Here is a 21291-nt window from a genome sequence, read left to right on the forward strand (position 1 = left end):
CAGTGTTGTGGAAACACAAATCACCAAGTCAACACGACCTGAAAAGCTCCACGCAGGAAGGACAGACCCCGTGCAAAGGGAGGGGCCCCAGCCAACCCCGCAGGAGCCCTGCCTGGAGGTCAGAAGACAGAGGGTGGGGCCTTCCAAGAGCTGAAAGAAAAGAGTTGTCCAGCTGGAGTGGACAGCCCACCGCAGCATCTGTGTTCAGTAGAGAGAGGTGGACTGTTTTCAGGCGAAGAAAGCTGCGAGTGTGCACGCGAGAATCACATCACTAGTGAATGTCAAAGCCATGATTTCAGGGGAGGATTCAGTAAGAGAGGTGTGTTAGCCGCTGGCTTTGTTGCTTGGTCTAGGCTGTGCCTGACTCTTTGTGACCCTGGCAGCATGCCAGGCCTCCCTGTCCCTCACCAACTCTCAGAGCCTGCTCAGACTCATGGCCATGGAGTCAGTGATGCCATCCAACCATCTCATCCTCTGTCGTCCCCTTCTCCTCCTGCCTTCAATGTTTCCCAGCATCAGCGTCTTTTCCAATGTGTCAGCTCTTCGCATCAGGTGGCCAAAAACTGCTAGCTGGCACTTATCTTTTCCTATCTTTTTGAATATTTCTTTAAGATTTTTTTTTTTGAGGTGGACCATTTTTTAAATCTTTATTGAATTTGTTACAATATTGCTTCTGTTTTGTGTTTTGGTTTTTTCTATGGCCCTGAAGCATGCAGGATCTGAACTCCCCGATTCGGGGTCGAACCGACGCACCCTCGATTGAAAGGTGAAATCCTAAGCCCTGGACCCCCAGGGAAGTCCCAGTCTTTTCCTGTTTTATTTTGTTTTTCAGCCCACAACAGAGCGGCTGATGGTGGTCAGTCGTCCACATGCTGGCTGGTGGCAGCACATCCATTTTGTTCACCCTCCTCTCTGCCTGGTGGACGCATTGTCTGCGGCTCAATCCCTCATTCCATTCAAAGGTACTTACAGAGATGACTGCATCCAGCTTGCCATCAGCCTCCAGCTTCTTACCTACGAACTCCTCTCGGTGGCTTTGTCGTCCCCAGAACTGGCACAGCTGTACCTCTGGCCAGCGGAGTCTGAGCTTCACCATATCGGTCCACGGCTGTCTCATCACTCAGGTCAGAGCCTGACAGACTTGGGGTGTGATGAATCCTTACAGGTGAATTACCTCCTTACATCTTCAAAGGGACCTTGGAGTAGGAACTCCGCATGTGCAACTGGTGAGGGTGAGAAAACCAAAGCCTGAAAGATGTGGTCACCTCTTCAGAGGTAGACAAATTGCAGAACCCTTGATTTCAAAAACATCTATTTCTGCTTTATTGACTATGCCAAAGCCTTTGACTGTGTGGATCACAATAAACTGTGGAAAGGTCTGAAAGAGATGGGAATACCAGACCACCAGGCCTGCCTCTTGCGAAATCTGTATGCAGGTCAGGAAGCAACAGTTAGAACTGGACATGGAACAACAGACTGGTTCCAAATAGGAAAAGGAGTACGCCAAGGCTGTATATTGTCACCCCTGCCTTTTTAACTTACATGCAGAGTACATCATGAGAAACGCTGGACTGGAAGAAGCACAAGCTGGAATCAAGATTGCCTGGAGAAATATCAATAACCTCAGATATGCAGATGACACCACCCTTATGACAGAAAGTGAAGAAGAACTAAAGAGCCTCTTGATGAAAGTGAAAGAGGAGAATGAAAAAGTTGGCTTAAAGCTCAACATTCAGAAAACTAAGATCATGGCATCCGGTCCCATCACTTCATGGCAAATAGATAGGGAAACAGTGGCTGACTTTAGTTTTCTGGGCTCCAAAATCACTGCAGATGGTGATTGCAGCCATGAAATTAAAAGACACTTACTCCTTGGAGGGAAAGTTATGACCAACCTAGACAGCATATTGAAAAGCAGAGACATTACTTTGCCAGCAAAGGTCCGTCTAGTCAAGGCTATGGTTTTTCCAGTGGTCATGCATGGATGTGAGAGTTGGACTGTGAAGAAAGCTGAGTGCCGAAGAATTGATGCTTTTGAACTGTGGTGTTGGAGAAGACTCTTGAGAGTCCCTTGGACTGCAAGGAGATCGAACCAGTCCATCCTAAAAGAGATCAGTCTTGGGTGCTCACTGGAAGGACTGATGCTGAAGCTGAAACTCCAATATTTTGGCCACCTCATGCAAAGAGCTGACTCATTGGAAAAGACCCTGATGCTGGGAAAGATTGAGGGCAGGAGGAGAAGGGGACGACAGAGGATGAGATGGCTGGATGGCATCACCGACTCGATGGACATGGGTTTGGGTGGACTCCAGGAGTTGATGACGGACGGGGAGGCCTGGCGTGCTGCGGTTCATGGGGTCACAAAGAGTCAGACACGACTGAGCGACTGAACTGAACTGAACTGAACTGAACTTGACTTGAACCCAGACCGTGCGACTAAAGAACGTGACCATGAAGGCCGTTAGAGGAGCCGGCCCGTGAGGCCCTGACACAGACACAGGGGTCCCCCTCCTGCCTCTCCTGTAGCTCCTCTCATCCCCACCCCCATCCTCCCCTCACTGGGCTCCAGTCAGCAGTCCTCAGTCCTTCCTTTGTTCAGACCGGCGCCTCCCCTTCCCCAAGGAGTGGGGTCAGACAAAGCCTCCCCCAACCACCCTGCAACAGCGACTTCAGGTCTAAATAACACCCAGCAGGACTCCCAGCTTCTGTGTGGGCCGGGCACATAGGGAACATCTCTCATCTAACTGAATTCCCCCAACTGCTCTGTGAGGAGTCAAAGCCACAAAGGATGAAATACTTGTGCAAAGACACAACTGGAGTGTCACAGAGGCTGAACTGAGACCCAGGCAACCCTACCCAGAACCAATACCCTCCGAGCTGATGTCTGAGATGGGTGAGTTGGTGGTCAGAGAGATGGCAGGATGGCAGGGTGGATGGGTGGATAGATGGATGGAAGGATGGATGGGTGGATGGATGGATGGGTGGATGGATGGATGGGTGGATGGAAGGATGGGTGGATGGATGGATGGGTGGATAGATGGATGGAAGGATGGATGGGTGGATGGATGGATGGATGGATGGATGGGTGGATGGATGGGTGGATGGATGGATGAAAGGATAGATGGATGGGGGGGTGAATGGAAGGATGGATGGGTGGATGGATGGAAGGATGGATGGAGGGATGAATGGATGGGTGGATGGATGGATGGGTGGGTGGATGGAAGGATGGATGGGTGGATGGATGGAGGGATGAATGGATGGGTGGATGGATGGATGGGTGGATGGACAGATGAAAGGATAGATGGATGGGTGGGTGGATGGAAGGATGGATGGATAGAGGGGTAGACGGACGGAGGGAAGGATGAGTGGATGGATGGATGGAAGGATGGGTGGAAGGAAGGACGGATGGGTGGATGGATGGAAGGTTGGATGGATGGGTGGATGGACAGATGAAAGGATAGATGGATGGGTGGGTGGATGGAAGGATGGATGGGTCGATGGATGGAGGGATGAATGGATGGGTGGATGGATGGATGGGTGGATGGATGGAAGAATGGATGGATAGAGGGGTAGATGGACGGAGGGAAGGATGAGTGGATGGATGGATGGAAGGATGGATGGAGGGATGAATAGATGGGTGGATGGATGGATGGGTGGGTGGATGGAAGGATGGATGGATGGGTGGGTGGATGGAAGGATGGATGTGTGGATGGATGGAAGAATGGATGGATAGAGGGGTAGACGGACGGAGGGAAGGATGAATGGATGGATGGATGAAAGGATGGATGGATAGAGGGGTAGACGGACGGAGGGAAGGATGAGTGGATGGATGGATGGGTGGATGGATGGAGGGAGTTGGGAGGGAGGAGAGGCAGCTGGATGGTTGTTACACATGGCCTCACTGAGCGGGGCTGACGACGAGGCACCAGTCCCCCTGGGAGAGATGCTGCCCCCTGTGTGTCTTGGGGCGCCTTGCCTGGTCAGGGCTCGGGCTGGAGGAGGACACCAACCTGCTGACTTCGCTCGCTGAGCCCCCAGCCCCACCTCCCGGCTCTCCTCAGCACTTTCTGTCCTCGCCCTGGTCTTACCTCCCGTTTCCTCTGGGCCGTGTCTCTGGCCCTGGTGGCTGGCATGGCCTTCGTCTTCCGCCCTCTCCTCTCCTTCCTCCTGAAGGACCTTGGTGGACACTGCGCCCCATCCTGGAGAAGAGACTCTGAAGCTCCTCTGTGTCTGGTGACCCATCGAGCAGCTCAGGGCTCCTCCTTGAAGCCACCCCTGGGCATCCACAGCCGCCTTCAGAGAAGGCAAATCTCTTCTGCTGGTGAATAAAGCAGTGGGGAGAGAAGGGTGCCGGTGCAATTAGCCTGGACCCTGGACTCTGGACCCCACAGCCCCTCGTCCCCACCCCCACGGATCTTTTCAGGGGACACCCTCGACCCTGGGTGTCTGGGAGAGAGAAACACCCGCTGAATGTGTTTTTGCAAATGTGCTTTTAAAATTCCTCCCTTTCTATTGTTCAGCCTGCAATTCAATTGCTCTCAAATGGAAGGAAAGGAAAGAGAAGCATAAAGACACATAATTGGTCGCATCTAAAAGAAATGCTAATGAGAGCACAGCAGGTGGAGACGCAGATGGCCGGGGGTCTGGGGGGCGCAGGTCTCCGCGTCCACGAGGGTCCCCGGGCTCCTATTAACATGCGGACGGGAACCGTCATTCAGCAGATACTTAATAAGCACTCAGAATCAGCCTGTGCTTGGCCCACGATGGAAGCAGCTCTCGGATGTCTGGGAAGGTTTTATACGAGAAAGAGCTCAAGGTTTGGCGTCTGTAGGTGGTGGGTGGGGAGTCTCCCCACTAGGTCCCCCGTCTCTGCTCAGTACCGGGGTCACCCCAACTCGCTTCCTGTTCTCCTGGAGACTCCACCAGGGGGAGGGGTCCCGCCCCCACCACAGGACCCCTGCGAAAACTGTACAGAAGCAGGACCAGGGAGGCTGGGGATGAGGCTCGGGCAGGGAAGGGCGAGGGGCACTCCAGTCTCCTGCTTTCTGCAGACACAGCAAACACAGGAAGGTCTCCTGTCTGTCTCCACCCTGGGGGCTCCACAAAGGACCCGAGAACAGTCAGGCAAGGATGCGGTGAGCACGCGGCCTGTGGACCCACCACTGGAGGATAACTGCTGAGAGGCCTGGCAGATAGACACCCCGGATCCCCCCAGGGCAGGAATGTGACCCCCAGCTCCACATGCAGATGACAGCCCGAGGGTTGCACGGAATCAGTGTGAAGAGTTACTGCCAAGGGCTGCACATGCTTTGGTAACAGGCACTGAAACCCACCAAAATTTACTCAACGTTTTGGCGCCTGCTTGAGAGTAAGAATGATGTGGACTTAGTATCTTAACCTTTTCTTAGTTTCCCGAGGGTGCTCCCGGGGCTTCACCGAACACCACAAGGGGCTGAAGTTCATCAGCTTGTGTGCAAATAAGGAGCCACCCTGAGACCCTTCTGCATGTGACACCAGGCCCCCGGGGGACCTGAAGACAAGGCATCCCCCAGTAATCCCCCAGCGAGCCGCGGCTGAGGAGGGCAGAGCGCACGCACTGCCTGCCCCTGGTCCAGCACCCACTCACCCGGGCGACCACCTCGACCCGCGTGGAGACACAAGCTCAGGCAAGAGGCTCCGGAAGCGGGAGGTCTGGCTATGAAGGTCTCTTTTGCTCCCATTATGTGAGAGGCATGTCCTCGGAGGTGGGGCCACAGGAGTGAATGAAACAGCGAAAACGAGACCCCTCACAAAACCTAGCTAGGGAGGCAGCCCCCGAACAAAGAGATGAGGCGGAGGCCTTGCCCGCCGGCCCAGCGGTTACGAATCTGCCTGCCACGGCCGGGGACACGGGCCCAGTGCCTGGGCTGGGCAGGTTTCAGGGGCCGCGCAGCCCCCGGGCCGGGGTACCGCTGCTGTCGAGGCCACGCTCCGAGCCTGCGCTCGCCGACAAGAGAAGCACCGCAGTGAGACGCCGGTGTGCGGCCAGGCAGGCCCAGCGTGGCCAAAAACAGTCAAAAAGAAAAGCTAAGGGAGGCGGCTGTGACAGCAGGCAATGAGAGCTCTGTGAAGAGGACCCAGGAAGGGTCGGGGGTGCCGCGCGCCTGTGAGCGTGCAGCGCTGCCTGCGCAAGTGTGCGGTGCGTGCACACGCGTGTGTGGCGTGCGTGCATACGGGGGGACAGGAGGGTGTCCCCAGCAGGGCGCCCGCTGGGCAGAGCCCTGCGGGAGGAGGGGTGGTCGTCAGGGGCCGGTGGACAGGTACCTGCCGGGCCACCTTCCCCGACGGGGAGAGGCCGGGCAGCGGGCACCTGGCGCATTCAGGGAGGGAGGAGGTCTGGGCAGGCGGGAGGCGGAGGTGCCCCCAGCAGCCGCCGAGGGCAGAGCCATGAGGAGAAACCAGCGTCAGGAGTGAAGGACACAAAGCAGAGACTCGGGGGAGCTGGATGGGAAGACTCGCTCCGTAAAGCCCCAGGCACCCTCCGAGCCCTGCGAGGCCCTGGGGACGCCCGGGAGCCAGACGGCCCAGTCACTGTGGCCAGGAGGACTTCTGGTCATCCAGGCTCCCCAGTGCCCGCTGTGGACTCAATGGAAACACACGCAGGAGGCGGGGAAGCGTCACCACCCGTCCTGGGCGAATGAATCCCCACAAGACAGAGAGCAGATGGAATCCGGCCCTGCTGTGGAATTTCAGCTCCTGGAGTGACCGTGCAGCCCAGCCTTGAGGGCGCTCAGGCCAGTGCAGGGCCCCAGAGCCCCTCCCATCCCCTCTGGGCCCCCAGGGTGGGAGCAGCCACGATCACACTCCCCGCCACTGCCCAGCCTCCGGGAGCGGCAGGCATGTGGCCGGCAGAGCTTGCGGTTCCTTTTTAAATATGAACCTTGAGTGACCGGGGTCCAGGGCTGCAGCCCACAGCTTCTCTGCCACCTCAGCTCCCTCTCCACCATCGCCCTGGACTCGCTGGACCCCCTGACTGGCTTCCGGACCCCGGGCCTCACCTGGTTGCAGCACGAATCCCTGCCTCCTCATCTCCGCCCCCAGGAGGTGCCGACTTCCCGGGGTCTCCACCAATACGGGAGCTTGACCGGTATGTTTACTGACCTAGAAGTGCTTCCCCTTTGTCACTTCTGTTTGAGAAAATACAGGCTATTCTCCCTTGAAGATACAAAAATAAATAGAATCAACGCTCACTGATACATTAGATAACTGACTATTGAGAACCTGCCTCTCATCTGGCGCTGCTATGCTGGAGGGCACAGCGGGGTCGGGGGTTGGGGGTCGGCGGCACTGGAGGCCCTGCACCCCGGTGACCTTGGCGGCCTCCTCACCCTCTAAGCCACGTCCGTGATGTGGTCTCAGCGAGCGTTTCTGCAGAGTGTTTGTGCAGCAAGTTTCTGCATCTGTGCAGCCCGAGTGAGCTGCACGGAGCTTTCACCTAACGGTGAAGTTGGGTTTTTTCTCCCAACAGCCACAGATCCACACAACCTGGCATCTCAGAGAACCCTCAACCAAGCCGCCGGCTTCCTGAGCTCAGAGAGCTCCCTGAGATGCTGGGGTATCTGCATACTCTGAGCTCCCCAGCCCCGAGGATGAATTGCCTCCTGGGGGAGCCTGCAAGCGAGGCTCCTTTGCATCATGCAAGGGACCCCCTTCCCAGAGCCGGTTATGCAGTCCTGTTTGCTTCCATTGAAACATTTTCCATCCAACTCGCTGTGCTTCCCCAGAGAGCTCATAATTTGTGGAAATAGGATGAGAGATGCGTATTTTGGTTGCTCTAAATAAAATTTACTGGTATATGCAGATTTCATGGCTAAGTGCCTTTTTTTCACAAAGCTTCCATCACACAATTCCTTCCCTATTGATGGGCTGCTCCATATTATCTGGTGTAATTAGATTTAGACTTTCAGCCAATCTTATGCCCCACTTCAGCTATTTCAGAAACATGAAGGAAACTTCCCAAATGTTTTCCACAGCGGAACGTGGTGCCCGGGGATTGTCGGGGCGGTGCTGGGCTTGGAGCATCCTCTTGTCTCTCCCTTGCTCTCTCAGGTGGGGAACCCCTCCAGCGGCTCCAAGCACCGGGGACCCCACTGCTCATAGCAGGCTGACCCCCGGCCCCGACGCCCACCCCACTTGGCTCACTCCCTCTGCGTCTCCGCAAGGACAGTCCTGCATTTGTTTCAACTCTTCTGAATTCTGGCTGCGTTGCCCCAACAAGAAGGGGGCGGGGAGAGTGAGAGGCAAACCACCTCCAAGAGGATGGGGCTGCAGTGAGCTGGGGCCCAGCCAAGACCTTTCTATGAGGAGCTGTGCTATCAGATTTCTCAGCAAGGAAGAAACAAGGAAATTAGTGTGCAGTTGAACTGGAGACTAAAATTAGCCATCTTGAAAAACAAATCTCTGATAAATACAACCAGGATTTATGGCGAAAATTACAGGCAGCACAGATGGCGTTCACCAGCGTTTTCTCTCCAGGGGAGAAATATTCCTTTTCCGCTAGAGCATCATCATTATAGGATCAGGGATCACGGCACTGACTCTTACACCAATTTGTACATGCAACCTGCACAGGACAGGCTTGTTGGCTGTTTGGAAAGTGCCGGAATCACAGAGCCGGCATCCAGAAAGGTCACTGGGGCCAACCCCCTGCCTTCAGGCTGACCCATAGCTTCCCATGACATAAGTAAACCTCTTCTGGCTTCAGACGACCTCCCAGGAAAGCAAGCTTCACACCAGTGGACGCCACTGTCTGCACAACGCCCATCGCCAGGTAGCAAGCTTGCTAGCTGATGATGCCTGTCCTGCCTTCCTCCCTTTAAGCTTTCTGTTTTCCTCCTGACCTTCTCTGGGGTCTAGGACGGAGGACTCCAGAGGCACAGTGACAGACACGCCCTAACGTGTGGAGGGGGCACGGGCCTGATAGAGGTTTGGTTCCATTGCATCATTTTCTTCAGGGAAATGAAGATGCAGGGTGAGTCCCCCACGGAAGAACAAGGCAGCCTGTGTCTCCAGGGTAAGAGGGTCCTCCGGGTTGGGTGGTCCAGGAGCATCAGGCAACAGTAGCAAGAGAAGCCGAAGAGCTGGGGTGTGATGGAGGCTTTGTTTGTGTGCTGAGTCCCAGTGGCCCAGACCCATCGCAGGGAAGGCAGCGATGTGGAAGGGACCCCACCGTGGACGCCGTCATGTGGAGCACTTTCCATCCTGCAAATCCACCTGCCGATGCCCACTTTCCGTCGGCTCCCACACCCTCTGACCATGAAGGGACGCCTCCAGTGAGCCCAGGCAGGCCTCACATGGGTGACCATCCAGACAAATGCAGAGCAGGCAGGCGGGTGTGGTCTGGCAGTTCCCACGTCACGGCTCCTCAGCATCTGAAGGAACGTGTCCTCCCTGCAGAGCATCCTTGATTAGCAGGACTCTTTACTGTTTTTTTTCAACTTGTTCATTAATGCTCCGAACATAGATCATTGACATCGAGTCTTGGAATGACTAGTTTTCTGCTTCGTTGTTGCTGTTCAGTCAGTAAGCCATGTCTAACTCTTTGCAGCTCCATGGACTGCAGCATACCAGGCTTCCCTGTCCTTCACTATCTCCCAGAGATTGCTCAAACTCACTTCCATTCAGTTCCATTTCTCCTGAAAACCTCCACTAATGTCGGCATCCACCAGGGGCTCATTCCCACAGCAACAAGCACTGTGGTGTTCTGACAATTTTCTGTTTCCCTCATCACTCTTCCTCTTATTATCTGGAGTTTTTCACAAGAAGTAATTGTCCATTCCATTTATTTATGGAGTCATTTGCTGACATCAGGCTTCCCTGGTGTCTCAGATGGTAAAGAATCGCCTGCAATGTGGGAGACCTGGGTTCATTCTCTGGATTGGGGAGAACCCCTGGAGGAGGGCATAGCAACCCACTCTGGTATTTTTGCCCAGAGAATCCCATGGACGGAGGAGCCTGGGGGGATATAGTCCATGGAGTCGCACAGAGTCGGGCACGACTAAACACAGCTTATGATTGTTGACATTATTGCTGCCTTCTGGGTGTTTATTTGGAAGGAGTGCTTATAAATCGATTATATCACCATGTATTTGGTTGTTCAAACTGGCCCAGCTGTAGCCTCAGAAGGTCCATCAAGCCGGCATCTGTGTCCTTTGACGTGCTCCCATCTTTCCTTAGAACTTCTTCAGATTCTGGGTGACTCCACAGGGCTCCTGGTCCTCGTGTGTTTCCCCTGCACCGGCCCTGGAGTCAGCTGCTCCTCCAAGGAGTCCTGGTTCCCTCTGCTGGGAGTCGGCCGCTCCTCCAAGGAGTCCTGTTTCCCTTCGCTGGGAGTCGGCCGCTCCTCCAAGGAGTCCTGGTTCCCTCTGCTGGGAGTCGGCCGCTCCTCCAAGGAGTCCTGGTTCCCTTCGCTGGGAGTCGGCCGCTCCTCCAAGGAGTCCTGGTTCCCTTCGCTGGGAGTCGGCCGCTCCTCCAAGGAGTCCTGTTTCCCTTCTCTGGGAGTCGGCCGCTCCTCCAAGGAGTCCTGGTTCCCTTCGCTGGGAGTCAGCCGCTCCTCCAAGGAGTCCTGGTTCCCTTGGCTGGGAATGGTGTTTAGAGACCAAGATCCTGACACCAGTGTGCTTGTTGCTACTGGGTGTCTCTGCTTCCAAGTCATCTCGTGGACGGAGCAAGATTTATATGCACAGTCTGGTGCCTGTGTGTGCTTGTGCATGTGTGAGTGCGTGTATGTGTGTGCGTGCGTGCATGTGTGTGCATGTGTCTGTGCATGTGTGTGCGTGTCTGTGCATGTGTGCACGCACGTGTGTGCATGTATGTGCGTGTGTGCGTGCGTGCATGTGTGTGCGTGTGCGTGTGTGTGTGTGCGTGTGTGTGTGTGTGTAGGTTTCTCATGACGGAATGAACGCAGCACCAGAGTCCATCCTGTCTTCCCCTTGCTTGACTGCCCCCCCTCCTCTGACGGTAAGACGTCCACATCACTCACCTGTGCTTGCCCTGGCACGCGGTTACAGAACGGCTGATGGCCCCCCTGTGAGAAACAGTTTACCACCTCGAAAGCAGGGCCAGTGCCCGTTCCTCTGTTTAGCTTCTTGGTTTCCAATCACAGCACCCTTTCCAAAGTCACGCTGACCAGCTCCCTCCCTCCCACCCCTTCAGTAAGTCCATATCCCACAAGTTTAAAACTAGATTCCTTTGTCAAGGTCTGCATTTCATCCTGGGATCCCTCTCAACTTCTGGCTCATTACTGTATGCTTCCCAAAGTACAGTTCACCTTGTCCTGTGGGTTTGGACACTGGCATAGAATTACGTATCCGCCTCCTCAGCATCACGCAGAGCAGCTCCGCTGCCTTGAAACTACCTCTGAGGCGCCCTTTCGGCCCACCCTGCCCCACCCCCAGACCTCGATAACCATCGGTGCGTGTCCTCTTCCTGCAGCTTTGCCTTTCCAGAATGTGATGCGAATGGGATCATGCAGGAGGTAGCCTTGCAGCTCTCAGAGAAACACATACAATGTCCACCCATGCTGGTGCGGACGTTCCTTTCTGTTGCTGAGTGAGGATGACCACCGCTGGCTTATCCAGTCTCCTGCTGAACGACATCTGGTTCATTTAGCTTTGACGGTTATGAATAAAGCTGCTGTGAACATCCACATACGAGCTTTCGTGTGCACATGAGTTTCCCATTTGGGTAAACTCTTACGAGTTGAGTTTCTGTTTGTGGGATGCGCTCAGTCACTCAGCCCTGTCAGACTCTGTAGCCCACCAGCATCCTCTGCCCATGCAATCTTCCAGGCAAGAATCCTGGGGTGGGTTGCCATTTCCTTCTCCAGACTTTTGGGTAACTGATGTCAAATTGTGCAAGAGCCTGCCCAGCCGTCTTCCCTCGAGATTGGACCATTCTGTGCTCCCTCCACGCCCTCCATTGCGTGGCCTTGTCAGCTCCCCTGCGGGTACCACAGTGGGATGCAGTACCCTCACTGTGTGTGATCTTACACAGCAGTGACCTTGAGCATCCTTCCACATGCTTCTTTGACATCAATACACCTTCTTTTGAAAAGAGTCTGTTTAGATGCTTTGCCCATTTTTTAGTTACTGTGAGCAGCTCTGAAGCCTGGCTGGTTTATTAATTCAGGAGGTATTTTTAGCTACAATCAACAGTTTGGACCATTAGAGAGATCTTCCTGAAGAGAAATATTCCTTCCTTGATTCTGACCCAGGGGTTGGACCTGGTGCCCACAGGATGACCCAAGGGGACTTCAACCTGAGGCTGCAGCTCCGGCCTTGGCGAGTGTCCACAGACAGCAGTCCATGGGGCCCCTCCCTGCACCCTCGAGGGCCTCCCTCATCCCCTCCCTCTGCCTCCTCCATCTCTGTCTGGAGCTGAATTCTGCGCTGGTCTGAAGCAGAGGTTTCTTTTCCTTTTTCAGAAGCTAACCAGATCTTCAAGGGTCATTTCTCAGCTGGCCTTTTCTTCTCCCACTGGTTTAACCCAGCAAAATGGGAAGTGCTTCAGGTCAACTGTGTCTGTGATGTTGGTCTAGGTATCTGATCCTGCGTCATGTTAGCTGACAGTTAATTAGTCTGTACAATTCTTTGTTTACATATGACTTAGATTAAATCTTTCCTTTCTTAACTACCACATAGATGGGACAAGAGAGAAAAGCTGATGACTTTCTTCTGGCTTAAACGAGGAAAACTCCTGAGTATTTGTGCTTTCAGGAGAGAAATACAAATTTCAGGACCATGGCCAGGGGCACGTTTTTCAGCAGGCGGCTCTGCCTCAGCCTTGCTCTGATTCTTCCTGCCCTGCTGGGATCTGACCCAGGAGTCACAGTCTCCAGACTCCATGGGCAGAAGGGACTCCCATCCTGAGACGCTTTGGAGTCGTTTGAAGGTAGGAATGAGGGCTTTTCGCTGACAGCATCGTGGGGTCGGTCCAGGTTTCCCGCAGCAGCGTGAAGAGATTCCAGGGTGGGGTGCCTGGCCTGGTGGGTGTCAGTGGCAGGGCACTTATACGTGGCTTTGCTGGCCTAGAGCCTGGGGATCTTGGCATCACAGCCTCATGGACCTTGAGTCACAAGCAAGAAAGCAAGTTCCTGGAGCCAGCCGCTTCCCTCAGACCTTCCTGGTGGCGACCACATCTGGATTGCTCCAGAAATCATCAGAAGAGGGCTTAGCACGACTCTCTCAGACTTTCCCATGGTGTCGTAAGCACAGGGACCTCTATTTCTCCTTCTTTCCTCATCAGAATAACAGCAGTGGTTTCTGCTACCCACCACCGAACCCCCACTGGGGCCACGCCTGGGGACGCAGACTCGCAGCAGCTATGGGCACTTTCTCAGTGACCCCAAGCACCCCCTACCACGGGCCTCCTCAGGGCTGTTCTCTTCCAGGGAGATTCAAAGAGAAGAGGAGGCAGGACGGAAATCCTGCCAAAGGTATCTTTTTTTAATTAAGGGTCAAAGACAGGAATTATAGGCCCAGTGAGAGAAGTGCCAGGTGATGCATTAACATGGAAAGTACTGGGGTTGGGTGGAGGGGCAGTGCCGGGGAAAGGGTGCTCTCGTACCCGAGGGCCCGGAAGGAGGAGCTGATTGGCGTCTGGTCCTGATGGGAGGGAATCCTGGCCTCACGTCAGATCAGGTCAGGGAGGCCGCCGCACACGTGCAAGGAATGAGCAGACGGTGTGCGGGGGTTGGGGGGGTGGATCTAAAGCCTGGTCCTCTGAACCACGCCCCCAAGGAAACAAAGGGAGAGCAAGCGATGTGACCTGAAGTCAAGGCTCCCGTGGCTTCTCTGAGGCCCCAGGGACACAACGTGACTGCGCGGTGGCTGCTGCTGCCCGTTCTCCACTGGTGATGCCCACACGGCTGTGCCCAGCGCATCAAGGCTGCCTTCAAACACATATGCCCACACACACGAACACACACATGCACACACATGGGCACACGTACACACAGGCACACATGCATGCACACGCCTGCACGCGCACACACACAAAGACCTCAAGAAACATCCATATACACCACATAAACCTGCACAGCCATGAACATACATGTGCACGCACACACAAGCACATACAACATGTGCTGCACACATATGTGCATGTGGTTGTGCACACATGGACATACATGTGCGTGCACATACACAAGCATACGTACGTGCACATGTGTGTGCATGTGATTGGGCGCACGCATGCATAAGCGCCCCCCACATCCACACACAGGCACACATGTACATGGAAACAGGATGGGCCCCTCTTTCTCAGGTAGCTGAGATGCACATAAAAGAAATGAATTCAGGGAGCCCAGAGGCTTGCATCTTCCCATACAGAGAACGCTAAATTCCTTAACTTGATACCTGATCTCTGACGTTCAGACAGCCTGGCCCCTTTGTTGCAAACTTGTATGTAGCCTGACCTCCCCTCACGCCTCTTTGGCAGTTTTCTCAGAGCTACTGAGACGCTGTCTCCCAGGCTTGCCTCTCCTAAACCTTCCCATCAAATAAAACAACTCTCTGCTTTCGAGTTGTGACTATATTTTTTAGTCGACACTTGGTTTCTCCTCTGCCAGCTTTCTAATAATATTATGTGCTTCTCAGATATTACGAATAATCATCTTACATCTGTCATTTGCACTTAAAATCCTTTAGCTGTATTTTCATATCAGCTTTATTTAAAACATCATTTTGCCATCAAAAGATGTTCATGGCTACTTAGGGAAGAAAATCTTTCTTTAACAGATTTTAAATTTCTTATTAAGAATCATTCCCTCATTTGTAGATTCTGCATGAAATCTGTGAGGTTTACTTCTGGGTATCTTTATCATCATCATCATCATCACTGCTGCTATTATCAGCCGCCTAAGCCTTGTAAGCCATGAAATTAAAAAACACTCACTCCATGGAAGGAAAACCATGACAAACTTAGATAGCATATTAAAAAGCAGAGACATCACTTTGCTGACAAAGGTCCATATAGTCAGCACTATGGTTTTCCCAGTAATCATGTATGGATGTGAGAGTTGGGCTGTGAAGAAAGCTGAGTGCTGAAGAATTGATGTTTTTGAACTGTGGTGTTGGAGAAGACTCTTGAGAGTCCCTTGGACTGCAAGGAGATCCAACCAGTCCATCCTAAAGGAAATCAGTCCTGGGTGTTCATTGGACGGACTGATGCTGAAGCTGAAGCTCCAATACTTTGGCCACTTGATGCAAAGAGCTGACTCATTGGAAAAGACTGTGATGCTGGGAAAGGTTGAGGGCAGGAGAAGGGGGCGACAGAGGATGAGATGGTTGGATGGCATCACCGACTCGATGGATGTGAAACTGAGCAAACTCCGGAAGCCTGGTGTGCTGTAGGTCGCAAAGACTCAGACATTCCTTAGTGACTGAAGAAAAACAACAACGAAGGTTCTTTCCTCGGTTCCCTACCTCCCTCTGACGTGCTTTTTCATTCCTGGGCCAGCGCCATGTTGATTTGATTAAAGAGGCTTAGAGATGAGTTACCTTCTGCATCAGGCGTATTACAATTACTATTCTTTTTGTTCCCTGGACTGTTCACGGGATGTTATTACTGCATACAAACTGCGAGATCATTAAACAAGGTGCCTGGTGGTCTAACGAGAACTGCATTTCACTTTTACGTCACGACTGGAAGGGTCAAACTTTTAGGTGTTCAGTGTTCCCTGCGAGGACAGGCTGTCTTCACGTCGCTTCACATCTTGCTTTATGTACCTGAGGAAGACTTTCCTCCCATTTAGGAGTTGTACCTTAACTTTCAAGATAATTCCTACGCAATTTACAGTGCTTGCCAATGTTGTGAACATAGTATTTCCCTCATTTCCATTTCTAGGTATTTTATTTCTAGCATAGGAGAGACTATTGATTTTTGTAAGATTGTCTTCTGCCAAGCTCTCTTACCAAAGTGGTGTCACCATTCCTTTCACTATCGGTGATCTGTGTTTTCCTGAACTATCAGCCGTTTCATTCAGATTTCAAAGATGTTACTTCACAGTTGTGCACAGAAGCCTCCACTAAAATGCCCTTCGTTAGTCCTCCAGACCTTTGTTGAATATCCAGTTTATACAGTTCTAACGTGTTTAAGCTCCGTAAAATGTATATGCTCTCACTCTTATTTTATCTTGATTAGATTTGCTAGACGTTTGTCTCTTTTATTAGTCTTTTAAAGGAAATAGTTCTTTTATTTATTTATGAAACCTACTTAATACATCTCTTCTATTATTTTCTGCTTTCACTCGGGCATCCTAATACCTTTACTTTTACTTTGTCACCCCATTTCTATCTTCCTGAGATGAGTTCCTAGCTCTCTTGATTTTGCTTTCCACCCAAGAGCACAGACGTGCTGAAAACTGGCCTGCACTGAGAGCGGATGTGCCCACAGCGGCGCCTCCTGCTCTCGCCGTCTGATCACAGACGCTGGTGACGTGCGCACCTGGACGGTGAGTGCTGGGGCCCACACGGGGGTCTCCCAGCGGCAAGGGCTGGGGGACACAGCTCCCAGAGTGGACACAAGGGGCCGTCACGTGGCCAGAGCTGCCTCCGGAAACTGACCTCCCTGCAGAGCTCCTGCCCTGAGCGCTGGGAATTCAGGCCCCAAGGCCGCTGCGTTGGTGATGCTGAAGTTTCCGCTCCCCACGGCGTGAAGCAGCATCAGGGCCAGGGGCCAGGCTCTGCGGGGGGCCCTGCCCCACATGCCCACCCTGTTCTGGGAACCAAGTGGCTTGGCAACTGGCTGCGGTTGTCTTTCTGCCTCCAACAAGCTTTCTAAGATGAACTGTAACACAAAATTATGACCCTCTCTTCACCATTTGACCAATAAGGCACTTCCCCGGTGGTCCAACGGCTGAGACTTTCCTCCCAAGGCAGGCAGTGCAGGTCCCATCCCTGGCCAGGCGGCTCGATCCCACACACCTCATGGCCAAAAAAACCAAAGTACAAAACAGAAGCAATATCGCAGCAAATTCAATAAAGACTTTTTAAATGGTTTGTATTAAAAAATTCTTTTAAAAACTTTGATCGGTAAGGAAAGAAGATGCTTTTGGTGGAACCTCCAAGGGTACACTTCCCCCCATTTTTTCATTAAGCTTCTGTCCATCGTGGGCAGCAGTTGGTCCACAGAATACCTGGCTCACGGAGCTGAGATCTGCCTGAGCCCTCGCAGCGCTCCCTTTCCTCCGTGATTCCGTGGAGCCTCAGGATGAAGTGCACTGTTTCACTTCATAAGGGAAAGCTGCCTCTGACTTGCGTCACTGCTTCACCTGCCTCCTTCCATCTGCCTCCCCAGCTCCCGCTGACCACAGGGGGCGTGACCTGCTTTACCCACGACTATGTCCCCTGTTACCGGAACAGCATGTTACACAAAGTAAATGTCTCAAAGAATTGTGAAAAGACAGTAAAACTCATACCCATCAACAGAACTACCACAATTCTAGGCATCCCATCCAAAATTAGCAAACATGCAGAATGGCACCACAACTCCGAGAAGAATCAGTCAATAGATAAATGCCCAGAAATGACAGAGATCTTGCAATTTGCAAAAAAGGACTTCAAAATAGCTATTATAAATGTGCTCAAGGATTTAACAAAACACACAGTCATAATGAGCAGAGAAATAGAAACTATAAAGAAAAAGCAAATGACTAAAAAAAAAAAAAAACACAACAACCCCAGTGACTAATATGCTGGATGGAATTATGAGTAAATTAAACACAATAGAAGCAAATAAACTTGAACCTGAAAATACAGCTGTAGCAATTATCCTAAAGAAAACAGAGATACTGAAAACGCTTAATGAACTCTCAAGACCCATCTGTCTAAAACACCCATAATTGGACTTTCACAAAACAGGATAAAGAAAAATATCTGAAGAAATAAGACTTTCTTTCTAATTTGGTGAAAACTTTAAACTCTCATCTAAGATAATCATCGGGAAAGGTTCTCGCTGACTCAATATGGAACAATAAGAATATCAAGAAAAAAAATAACTGCAATTGGCTGAGACTCATCAGCATAGAAAATTCATGCGTTCACAGTGATGTCCCGGAAGCACATCCTCATTGGTCAGAAGTGGAAGTCTGCTCTTCACCTTGAAATTAAAGAGAGGAAGGTCAAGTGTTTATCTTCCCATATGCAGTTCAAAATTGATGAGAGAAAATTCTTTATAAAAATCCCAGCCATTACTCAGAAGTAAAGTTAGAATAAGAAAGTCTCCATTCGTCAGCTCCGAGTGATGCAAATGGTCTGTTCAGTAGCACAGGTGGCCGCCGATCACATTCAGCTCTTGAAGGCGACCGGGGGTCAGAGGCGTCGGCCGGACCCTGCCAGCCTGAGCAGCAGCAAGACAGGACCGCCTCCCGACATGCTGGGCAGCAGGACCGGCTCCCCTCGAGAGGAGCTCCTGCAAGAAAGCCAAACTGGAGTCAGATCAAGGCCCAGGTCCACTCGCCACTTACATGAAAGACAGGGAGACACAGACAAATCAAAGACACCAGCTTGTCCAGCAAACCAACGGCTTGTGAAGGAAGATGAAGATGTGTGAAATGAACACGTGAAACTACGTGGGCACAAATCAGAGAGCAAACCCGCTGTGGACAGACCCTCTGAGACAACAGGGAAATCCTGAATATGGTGGAAATCATAAAATGTCAGAGGATCTATTTCTGTTACTTTCCTTCGATGTGACAGTGACATTGTGGCTTTTGCATGAGTTGGATGGATGAATAGATAAATGGATATGGATAAAGATACAGACTTTATATATGTGTGCGCATCCTTCTAAGTAAAGGGGTGTAATGAAGCATTTATGCTTAAGATGTCATGATGTCTAGAATATGCTTTAAAATTTTGGGGAAAAGCCTTTGAAGAATAAAGAAATAACTGGCACAGGCTTTTATTTAAACTGGAGTGGCATATACAATGATGTTTATAGCATCAGTCTCTCTTGTCTTTGAAATCTCTCATAATAAAAGTTTAAACAGTTTGTTGAATGAAAGAACAGATTAATGAATGTGCCACAAGGCTGATCAGCGTACCCACCTTGGATATAAAGAATTGGGAGGGAGGGAATGTAATCAGTCTGTAAAGTCATGCTATTCAGTTAAAAAATAAAGGAAAGAAGGTGCCTACAGCAAGGATAAAGGTATTGTGCAGAATGAATGAATGAACGAACACTGTGTTTCCACGTCTGGGTCAGCCTCCTCTTCCACAAAACGGGAGCCTGGGAACAGACGGAGTCTCTGGTCCCTTCCAGCTGCTGCCCTGCTCCCCCAACCCTAAACCGAAAGAGAGCATGAGACATGAACAGAAACTCGAAGAAAGCGTCTTCATGCATCGTCCTTCAGATCAACGAAGAAACCTTTAAAGTGCCCCGAAAGGCCAAGGAGGCTTTGTGAGGTTGTGCGGGTGGGCGTTTACCTTCACTCATGGGCTGCGTCAGGGCTTAGCTGCAGCTTGCGGGGTCTGAGCTTCTCGTGTGGGTCTCTGTGCACACAGTCTCTCTGGCCGTGGACACGGGCTCTTCACTGTGGCTCTCTGCGCTGTGCATGGACTCTCTCTGGCTGTGCACACGGGTTCTTCACTGTGGCTCTCTGCGCTGTGCATGGACTCTCTCTGGCCGTGGACACGGGCTCTCTACTGTGGCTCTCTGCGCTGTGCATGGACTCTCTCTAGCTGTGCACGCAGGCTCGGTATTGTGGATCTCTGTACTCTGCACGCACTCTCTCTGGCTGTGGACACGGGCTCTTTACTGTGGCTCTCTGCGCTGTGCATGGACTCTCTCTGGCTGTGCACGCAGGCTCGGTATTGTGGATCTCTGTACTCTGAACGCACTCTCTCTGGCCATGGACACGGGCTCTTTACTGTGGCTCTCAGCGCTGTGCATGGACTCTCTCTGGCTGTGCACGCAGGCTCGGTATTGTGGATCTCTGTACTCCGCAGGCACTCTCTCTGGCTGTGCACACAGGCTCGGTAGGGTAGCACAAAGGCCCCAGAGCTCTCCGGCTTCTGTGGTTGCAGCGGGCACACTCAGTTGCCCAACAGCATGTGGGGTCTTAGCTCCCCGACCAGAGAGCAAACCCAAAACCTCTGCCTTACAAGGCAGATTCTTAACCACTGAACCACCAGGGTGGTCCCCAAAAGCTAAGCGGTTTACCCTGGATGTAGATGGATGCCCAGAGGACCCGACATGACATGGAAACACTCAGGCCAATCTGAGCTGCGTGATTAAATCTACAAGTTAAAGATTAGGCAAGGCGTCACCGCCTACCGGGGGTCCTTATGCGATGCTTGGAGATCCAGGTCTGTCCGGGGCGGGCCGCTGTGGGCGGCTCAGGTGGGAGCCCCAGCAGAGGTTCCCTGGAAGAGGCGATGCTCCTGGCTGTTTGCTCAGCTCACGGTGGACTCGAGGTGTTTGCCAAAGGGTTGAGTGAGAACAGCACTCTTTGCTCCACGGGAATCTATTGATGGGGCTGGGTTTGCCCTGCTCAGAGAAGATTAAGAGGACGCAGGGAAAACCCTCCAAATATTTGAAGAGTTTTCAAGCAGAAGAAACAGTTTCCTCGGAGGCGTGTGTGTGTGTGTGTGTGTGTGTGTGTGTGTTTATCCTCCAGGGGCTGAGCTGAAATCCGTGTCAAGAAGAGAAAGATCACAGCTCAGCTGACGGATGGCATTTTTTTGTGCTTATACGTGTGTTGTTATAGGTTGTTCCTGACGATTCCGCGAACGTGATGGTAATCAGAGCTGCTTCTGTGTTAGACACGGTCCTCCCAGGGCCCAAGCAGAGGCAGAAAAACCTGGACAAAGAATTTGTGAGGGGAGATTCCAGGACCGGCTAGAACCTCTCAGTTGAGATTCTGGGGTTCTCTCCAGAAAACTAGGGACCATCAGGTGTAGGGGCGTGAGAGACAGAGACAGACAGACAGACAGAGACAGACAGACAGACAGAGACAGACAGAGGGGCAGAGACAGACAGACAGAGAGACACCGACAGACAGAGAGACAGAGAGAAAGAGACAGACAGAGAGACAGAGATAGACAGAGGGACAGAGACAGACAGACAGACAGAGACAGACAGAGAGACAGACAGAGAGACAGAGACAGACAGAGAGACAGAGACAGACAGACAGACAGAGACAGAGAGACAGACAGAGAGACAGAGACAGACAGACAGACAGAGACAGACAAAGGGGCAGAGACAGACAGACAGAGAGACACCGACAGACAGAGAGACAGAGATAGACAG

The sequence above is a fragment of the Muntiacus reevesi genome, chromosome 1, assembly GCF_963930625.1.
Source record: "Muntiacus reevesi chromosome 1, mMunRee1.1, whole genome shotgun sequence".
Lineage (NCBI taxonomy): Eukaryota > Metazoa > Chordata > Mammalia > Artiodactyla > Cervidae > Muntiacus > Muntiacus reevesi.